Source organism: Mustela nivalis (genome assembly GCF_964662115.1).
Source record: "Mustela nivalis genome assembly, contig: HAP1_SCAFFOLD_531, whole genome shotgun sequence".
In the NCBI taxonomy this organism is placed as follows: Eukaryota; Metazoa; Chordata; class Mammalia; order Carnivora; family Mustelidae; genus Mustela; species Mustela nivalis.
Genome location: NW_028136128.1, coordinates 44,104 through 53,881, shown reverse-complemented (window position 1 = coordinate 53,881; position 9,778 = coordinate 44,104). Strand labels below are relative to the sequence as shown.

The 9,778-nt window shown below is 36.0% G+C and overlaps 1 pseudogene across 1 annotated transcript; it reads left to right on the top strand.

Moving 5' to 3' along the window:
- Nucleotides 1-8,466: 8,466 nt before the first annotated feature.
- LOC309857241 (small ribosomal subunit protein uS5 pseudogene) lies at nt 8,467-9,396 on the top strand (annotated as a pseudogene). Its single transcript has one exon. The product of its transcript is annotated as a small ribosomal subunit protein uS5 pseudogene (transcript).
- Nucleotides 9,397-9,778: the final 382 nt, after the last annotated feature.

Genomic DNA, 9,778 nt, shown 5'->3' with positions numbered 1-9,778 from the left:
ATTTGTATTTATCTGTACTTTTAAAAATATCTTAATTATATACCATTTCTCATCTCACGTAACACTCATGTTACTTCTACACTTATCAGATATTATGTAACTGAAAACCACAACTCAGCAACAATAGAACACCATTTTTCAAAATTAAATGGCTTACCAGAATTCTTTAATTCTATCCTTTATTTGTATTAGATGACCCTTTATTCTGGTATTTGGCATTGTTCATATGGAGGAAAGCTTATAAGTTGATATTCCATAAATAGAAGGATTTTTATGATCGATTAATTATTTTCATTTAGAATGCATAGAATATGGTTGATTTAATATTTCTTTCTTACTCTCTGCCTGGAACATAGTGCTATCTATGCAATAGCCACTAAAATATTAAGTTAATTACCTAGACTTTAAACTGCATATTAATAGGAATAGCATACAGAACTCTTCTCAGATTGGGACACCTGGGTGGCTCAGTCAGTTAAACGCCTGAGCCTTTAGCTCGGGTCATGATCTTAGGGTCCTGGGACTCAGTTCTGCAACAGATTCCCTGCTTAGCCGGGAGTTTGCTTCTCCCTCATCCTGCTGCTCCCCCTGCTTGTGCTCTCTCTCACTCTCTCTCTTACAAATAAATAAAATTAAAAAAATAAATTCTTCTCAGATAGCTAATATAGAATATCGTCTTTGTATTCATCAAAGGGAAAGTGCCATATAATAATGAAATCCAGACTACTTCAAATTCATTTTTTAACCAGTAAGAAAGTACTGGAAACAAGCCAAAAATGTCTTCAATGAATTAAAGAAATAGATTGATTTTCAATATCTTAATGTTTCTAATGTTAAATTGCAAGATTTTTATACTAGATATCAGTGTAAATATTCATTATACAAGGATATTCTAAAAATAAACCTGAGAAAACTACTTGACATATATGATGACAAAAACCAATGTCAGTTTGGGTAAAACTTACAACACCTACCACCTGAAACTCTTGTTCTATATGGTGCCATCTTGTGATGCTGGGCAGCGGCAGTGAGCCACAGCTTCCAGTCAGCTAGAAGATTACAGGGGTGAACACCTGATATTCTTACAAGCATTCTATATATAGAATATATATATAGAATATATATATTCTTCTTTTTTTATTGTAATATTTAATAAATTGCATGTGATATTTGATACTTTGTTATAAAATAGGCTTTGCTTAAGATGATTTTGCCCAAATGCAGGCAAATGTAAGTGTTCTGAGTATGTTTAAATAAGCTTAAGGTAAGCTATGATATTTGATAGTTTTGGGGTATTAAATGCATTTTCAATTTTTTATGTGTTTCTCTGTACATAGCCCCCTTGTAAGCTGAGGAACATCTCTATATGTATATGTAGCCTTGGTATGGCTTACATATTATTGGCATGAAACATCTAGAACAGTACGTGTGCCATAGAATTGTCTACAACATCAAACAAGTTTCTTGAAAACTTGTGCCAAAGGGGTTATGTCTTTAAGGATTCTTATTTCAGAAGGGTTCTCTCAAACGTAAGATTTTTCAGAAGTTAAGTGAAAATCTGACCAAACTAAACATTTTTCCATTTTCCCTAGTGAGCAAAGATAGCTAAAATCTATCTGCCATTTTCAACACTGTACTCAACGATTGTAATTCTAATTTAAGAACAGATTATTTATATCAAAACCACATGTTGGCCTAATCTTATACAATATTCATAAGTCACACTCAGACCCTTGGACACTTTTATTTGTTGAGTCTATATGGTACTACGGACATTCATCTTTTTTGACCTCATAGCTTCATGTATGTCTATACTTTTGAAAATACATGCATCATAGTTCCATTGTAAAATGTCTGGGTTATAAAATGTGCTATGCTATCAAAATGGTAATAAGAACATACAAATGACCTGATGTAATGAACTGGACCAGATTGCCAGATATCACATTGCATACCAGAAAGATTCAGTGGTAAGTTTTAAAATGGCCAGCTATACACTGACTGAATTATAACTCATTTAGCTTCTTTCTTTGTGTACAGTATTATACATTAGTCAGTATTATAGTAGATAAGTACTTTGGACAGATGTAAATATGCTGTAATAAAAAATGTTTTTCTTCTTTCTTTTAGTCCTTTTTACTTGTAAGACTAGCCACAAATACCACGCCTCCCCCAAAATAATTTGCAATCCAAATTTATCTCTAAATGAATTTATTGCACAGAATAATATATATATATATATATATATATATATATATATATATATATACACTTACAGAAGACATGTTCAAAAATAGTTACACAACAGCAGGGCCCTAAATGTAAGCAGTATAGTTGTTTTGTTTTGTTTTGTTTTGTTTCTTTTAAAAAAAGAGGTTATGTGAAATATTAGGATTTTATTTCCAGGCGTAGTATTTCAAGACAGTTAACTACACCTATGGTGTCAACAGCCTCTTGTTGGCAGTATGATTTTATTGGCTCCATGGAATAACAGCAAGAATTTACTATTGCTTCTTTCTTTTATGACACACACAGAATAAAAAAATTGACACATTTGCTCAAGACCAACCAGAATCCTTTTAACCTATCAAAATTGATGGGAGGCCTTCACTGCCAAAGTCACTGCTGGGTTTTCACAATTCATTGCAGACAATGTGCTACTCCCATTATGATAAAGGAGAGAAGAGTCATAATCAGGGAAGAAAGCTAGATTAATACTTGTAATTATCATTGAATTATTTAGCCTGCTATAGGATTATTATTATTAGTGCCATTTGATAATTTTCTCTCATTATATTAAACACAACTGTGAGTAATTACGCTACCTAATATTTCTCTGTATTGGCTGACTAGCTAGCAAACATTCATGAAAATATCCATTAGCCACACATATAAAATGCTGCATTATGATGCTGTTGAATCAGAACATACCACTACCTGATCCTGTAGCTCTTTGAGGATTTGCAAATCAATTAATTCTATGTTTATTGGATTCTTCCCATACAATTAGAAAATTTATAATCGAGTCCATGAACATTATTAGTTTTACCATTTTAAACCAGCAATCACACTTTGATTTTTACAACAAAAGCAGAAATATAAACACACACATTTGGATCAGTTTTCTCTTAGTCTGTCTGAACTTCAAAATCCTACTCCTCAAGATGATGCACACCAAAGTTCTGGATTAAACAAGAAATTAGATGGCACCTGAACACTTGGTTTAATATTCTCAAAAGGACTATGCAACTTCTTTCTTACATTAAGACATTGTTTTACAAAGATCCACACTTTTATAATGTTAGTATTTTTAATAATCAATAAAGTCAATTAATCATGATTAAAAATCAAACATAAAAATTTCTACTTTTTGCTTTTGCCCCCTCCATTTAGAACTTATTTATAGCCTGATAATTCAAAGGTCCCTATGTTTATGAAAATCTGGACAGAAATAGCTCTAAGATCCCATTCAGAACTTGATATTAATCTAAGTCTTTTGGCTCCATTTATCCTGAGAGCAAAGAGTAGGACAAAGGATTTGAGTACTGTTAGTTTATCTGGGAGATTATCCAAGGTAGAAAAGAATGGGAAAGTGATACAGTGAAGAAGCAACTTTGTCAAAGAGGTACATTGTTGATATAATTGTTGTGGATAGAAAATGAAGGCTTGCTTTTACTGAAAGGTCCTGAGAAACTTCTTTAAGTTGTCCTCATGAAGACCTGAAAACTGACAATTTTACCTATGGTTCTTATTTCCACTTCACTGAGAGCTGTCCTCAGAGGACATTAACTCTCCTACACTTTCAGGTTGTGTTGGAGACATTCTAAAATGAGAGAGAGAACATGAGATGCTATCAGTGTTAAGTAACTGCAATTTCCCATGGAACTATCCACCACAGGTTTGGCTATAATCAGGTGTTGGGCCTTGATATCAGAGGGATTTGAGGCAGTATCATTTTAGGTTAATCATTATATCTGAAATTTCCAAAAACTTCAACTGATGAAACTTTGATTATAAACCTATAAATATAACAATAAATCTACAGTATTCAAATTATTTTCATAGAAATACACAAACAAAGCATCAACTGATTAATATTTAAATGTTACAAAATACTGAACTGAAAGAATTTGGTCATATAACAACGTGTAAGAAGTAGAGCTTAGGTTTAGGTTAGAAGTCAGGATGCATTTGGGACTCAGTTAAGAAATTGAATGGAGGGACGCCTGGGTGGCTCAGTGGGTTAAGCCACTGCCTTCGGCTCAGGTCATGATCCCAGGGTCCTGGGACCGAGCCCCAAATCAGGCTCTCTGCTCAGCAGGGAGACTGCTTCCTCCTCTCTCTCTGCCTGCCTCTCTGCCTGCTTGTCATCTCTCTCTGTCAAATAAATAAATAAAATCTTAAAAAAAAAGAAATTGAATGGATGTCTGACTATCTTATAGGTTTGCTAAAAATCAGTGACTTTGTGTTCACGTGTGGCTATGTGGGAATTTTTAACTTTCTCTAAGAAGTTATTAGATTGATTATATAATGGCAGTAAAGGATGGGGAAAAGCAAAGTACAAAACCCATAAAGACAAAGACACTGAGTATGAGAAAAGAGTAATAGATAAGAAGAATCAATGCATTTGAGGAAAATGGGAATTGAAATACACAATGATTGTTGATTTTTTTAGATGCAGAAATCAAAACTAGCTTGCAAGAAGGAAATAACAGAAGACATGTTGTGAAAAGGCAGTAACGTGGAATAAAGGAGTAGGGAGAGCATATCAGGTAATTTGGATAGGAAGGAGTTAGGAGATAACTGCTTGATAAATTTTATATGGCCCACTTAAATGCACAGATTTCTCTTCTTTAATTTATATGGAGAACAGGGTGTCGTTTCTCTTCCCTTTCAGAGCACCCGAGGTGTACTCTTTCAGACTGAAAACCTGAAAAGCTCAGGACTCAGTTGCTTAAGCACAGCTGAGAGGACATATTTCAATTAAGATTTACAGTTTGCTGTAGGTAGTAGACTGTCAAAAGTGGTTTAACCATATTTTTCATTTAACAAGAAGACTACAGAGAGTGTTTTCTGGTGTTGGTTCAGAGTCTTAAGAAAGTCAAGTGAACTATCTTAGAGGTTTTCATGGCTTTTTATTCACAGTTGCAAAAATTGCTGTTGGAGTTCTCACTATTAAGCCCACATTTCTGGCAGAAAGATAGAGGTAAAAGAGAATGATATCTTGTACGACTGATACTTTGTCATATGGTTACAATGTAACTAGAAAAGAGACAATAAAATATTTGATGTTGTTTTAAGTTTCCTTGTTGTCAATCCCTCAGTGCTTTCTGATACTAAAGGAAAAAGTAGATGGATATTGACCTGGCAACTATCAACACCTGTCAGTCTCTCTTGGATAACCAATATCTCTATAATCTCTTCTTCCCAGTAAAAAAAAAATAAAATATATTCATAAACCACACTGTGCCATCTCAAGTTACTGCACCAAGATAAAATTACAATGATTTTCAGTTGTTCCAAATGGACAGAATACCCTTCCTTATGATATCATGTCTTATAAGATAGATAATTGGCTTGCTACCAATATACCCAGATGAGACTGTGGAAGAGACAGGAAAAAAATAATAATATTTATTTATTCCTTGGGTTGACCCTGTTTACACAGATGCATTACTATTAGAAAAGGTTGGTTTGGGACATTGGAATGAATTTACTTAATGGGTCTGTATGTAATTGGGTTGGAGAAAATTTTTAATTTCTACAAAAATTATTAGAATTCTATCTTATTCCCTTTTGATAATTTTCACATGTTAACAAAGCCAACGTTTTTGTCTAGCAGACAAGATCTTAAATCCTAACAAAACTCAATTTTTTCCTTTTTTTTTTTAAGTTTGAGAGCCTCATGTTCTCTCATGCTGCTTTAAATACAACTCAAAAAAACAAAAGGAGCTAAATGGGGCAGTAAGCCCAGACTTTTTATTTTAATTTATTTATCTTATTTTTAATTAAAAAATTAAAGATTGTATTTATTTATTTGAGAGAGAGAGAGCATGAGTGGGGCAGGGGGATGTAGCTGCAGAGAGAGACTGAGAAGTATACTCCCTAATGAGCAGGAAGCCCGATATGGGGCTCGATCCCAGGATCCTGACTGAGATCATGACCAGAGACAAAGGCAGATACATGTGCAAAATCCCTTTTTTTCTGGGAAACAATACTTTACAAGAGATGTTTGAAAAAGTACTGGGGAAACAACTTTAATCAGAGATACAAAAATTTAATTGACTTCTGTAAAGCTACAGGGATCCAAATGATGGGAATCCCAGCCCGTTTAGGTTGTGGACCACAGAGTATTCTTCTTTGTAATATTTTATTTTCTTCCATGTCTACTAACTCCAGTCCAAGTTCACTGATCTCTTTTTAGATAGTGCAAAACATGGCAAAGAATACCAAACAAGTGCCCAATATTCTACATTTATTACATCATTTCTAACATATAGAAGTGTGTTATCAAGGCTGGTTCTGTGAACAAACCTAGTTATGCTAAAGTGTGTTTTGTTCTCCAAAAATTAAATTCATGATTATCACACAATTATAAAATACTTGTGTCAAGAATTTTTATTCAAAAATTAATAAGAGAAGCAGATATTAAAACTAGTTCACATGGTTATTTGGGATATAAGCAGAGTTGTGCAGCAGAAGTGCTCTGGGCCCATAATTTGGGTTATAGAATTTATGTTTTCTAATGAAAAATCACTAACTTGCATTATTGTTAACAAGAATCCTGTGCATTACCATCAGTTTTCTCCATTATAACCTCTTGCTCTACAGTTTGTAAATAACTTTGTCAATAGCAAGCTAATAAACGGGGTGACTCCAATGGATTGAGATAATCTCCAGAGTTTCTGCTACATAATGAACAGGACTCCATTGAAAGGACACCTAAGAGTTTATTTTGCCCAAAAATTTGATCACTTTTTTCACTGTCCTTACCTATTTTCCAAACCTAGTTCTTTTCAGTCTACAGACAACCCTGTATCTGACTGACTTGTTAATTCTGGGAATGTCTTGCAGATTAATTTGCTTGCCCGAGGTGGTTCCTCTAATTGATGTCTAAGAACCCTAATTAGTTAAGAAAACTTTTTTTTTAACATTTTCATTGCTATTTATTATTATTATTATTATTATTATTATTATTGCTAATATCTCTATTATAAATAATTCACAAGGGCATCTTTCTGACAAAAGACAAAGAGCTGGCTACTAGTAGAAAAAGTACATTTGACTCTGTCAGTGAAAGTGGTAAAGGGATTTGAGAAAATAAGGCAAAGCAGTGGAATTATGTGTTAAAACTTTAAATATTATAGACACATTTACTTAATTTCTAATACTGCTTATAATTAAAAAAGATGTTTTCCATGAACCACGCATTACAGCAAATATATTGTTTATACAGATTAAATTTTCATCAAAAGGGATGCCTGGGTGGCTCAGTTGGTTAAGCAGCTGCCTTTGGCTCAGGTCATGATCCCAGCATCCTGGGATCGAGTCCCGCATCTGGCTCCTTGCTCGGCCGGAGCCTGCTTCTCCCTCTACCTCTGCCTGCCATTCTGTCTGCCTGTGCTTGCTCTCTCGCCCACTCTCTCTGATAAAGAAATAAAATCTTAAAATAAATAAATAAATTTTCATCAAAAAATTATAAGTGTATTTTTTTGTAGGATCATGATAAGCATTTTGCAGATGAGAAAAGTGAAATTTAGAAAAGTATGTCTCTTCAAATCCCTCATACAATATCTGGCCTAGATAGAAGGATATACTATCACAATTGAGGAAGATAATTGAGATTACTTAAAATGATAAACTTTACTGTATAGGGTTTTTTACAAGTTTGCCACAGATTCACATTTTTTAAAATATATATCTATTTGTGTAAAGAGAATGCACTGAGAAGTAAAAAGATAGTGATATATCAGTGCTACCAACTAATGGCTATAATATCATCACCTTATTTATGAACAATGAAACAGTGTGTAATATTTAAATAAATTTAAATAAATTCCTATTTATTTTATATATTTATAAATTTAAATGAATTCCTATTTATTTATTATTAAAGAAATTCCTCTAACAAACAGTATGTTTTGAAGGTTGCTAGCAGGAAAGTGTTGTACGACATGGAAGTAATCAGAAAATGTGATCTAAAATTCTGCTTTCAAGGGCGCCTGGGTGGCTCAGTGGGTTAAAATTCTGCTTTCAAGAAGCTATAACAGTAAGTACTGAGCATTAGCTATTATATGCTATGGATGAATAACTGAAATCTACATTTGAAACTATTGGTACACTATATGTTACCTAATTGAATTTTAAAAAGTTAATAAAAAAAACCACTATTTTATAAAACAATATTCCCAACAGGCTCTTTTGCTTTAAAATACTCACTTTGTTTCCTCTCCGAGAGAACACCAAATGGCGGATGACGCCGGTGCTGCGGGAGGGCCCGGAGGGCCCGGGGGCCCTGGAATGGGAGGCCGCGGCGGTTTCCGCGGTGGCTTCGGCAGCGGCATCCGGGGCCGGGGCGGGCCGGGGCCGTGGTCGGGGCCGGGGCCGAGGCCGCGGAGCTCGCGGGGGCAAGGCCGCGGACAAGGAGTGGATCCCCGTCACCAAGCTGGGCCGCCTGGTCAAAGACATGAAGATCAAGTCCCTGGAGGAGATCTATCTCTTCTCCCTGCCCATCAAGGAGTCTGAGATCATCGACTTCTTCCTGGGAGCCTCCCTCAAGGACGAGGTTTTGAAGATCATGCCTGTGCAGAAGCAGACGCGCGCGGGCCAGCGGACCAGGTTCAAGGCATTTGTCGCCATCGGAGATTACAATGGACACGTCGGTTTGGATGTCAAGTGTTCCAAGGAGGTAGCCACTGCCATCCGCGGAGCCATCATTCTGGCGAAGCTTTCCATTGTCCCTGTGCGGCGAGGCTACTGGGGGAACAAGATCGGCAAGCCCCACACTGTCCCGTGCAAGGTGACTGGCCGCTGTGGCTCTGTGCTGGTGCGTCTCATCCCCGCCCCCAGAGGCACTGGCATTGTCTCGGCCCCTGTGCCCAAGAAACTGCTGATGATGGCTGGTATTGACGACTGCTACACCTCGGCCAGGGGCTGCACTGCCACCCTAGGGAACTTTGCCAAGGCTACTTTCGATGCCATCTCCAAGACCTACAGCTATCTCACCCCTGATCTCTGGAAGGAGACTGTGTTCACCAAGTCTCCCTATCAGGAGTTCACGGACCATCTTGTGAAGACCCACACCAGAGTCTCTGTTCAGAGGACCCAGGCTCCAGCTGTGGCTACTACATAGTTTTATACAAGAAAAATAAACTGAACTAAAGCTTGAAAAAAAAATACTCACTTTGTAATGAGAGTCATTACTTTTGTCTAGCCAAATCTTATAGCACTGTTTATCCCTTCCCTGCTTTATCCCTTCCCAGTATCAATAAAGGCTCACTTGGGTTACCTAGAAGCCATGAGAAAGCTTGTAATAGATCTGGCTGGTTTTCACCAGCAATTTGAACACCATGTGCACAGGGAAGTCTATTGATAAAGGCTTTATTGCAATAAGTTGCAAATACATGGATGATTTTGAATTCTCTTTCTTGAGGTCTTGTTTCATGATAATAAATTTAGGGTGGCTTATTGGAATGGATGTTATTAACATATCTTCATAGTTATAAGCACATGGAATTGTAAAATAGATGAACGAATGTGGCATTACTGACAACTGTCC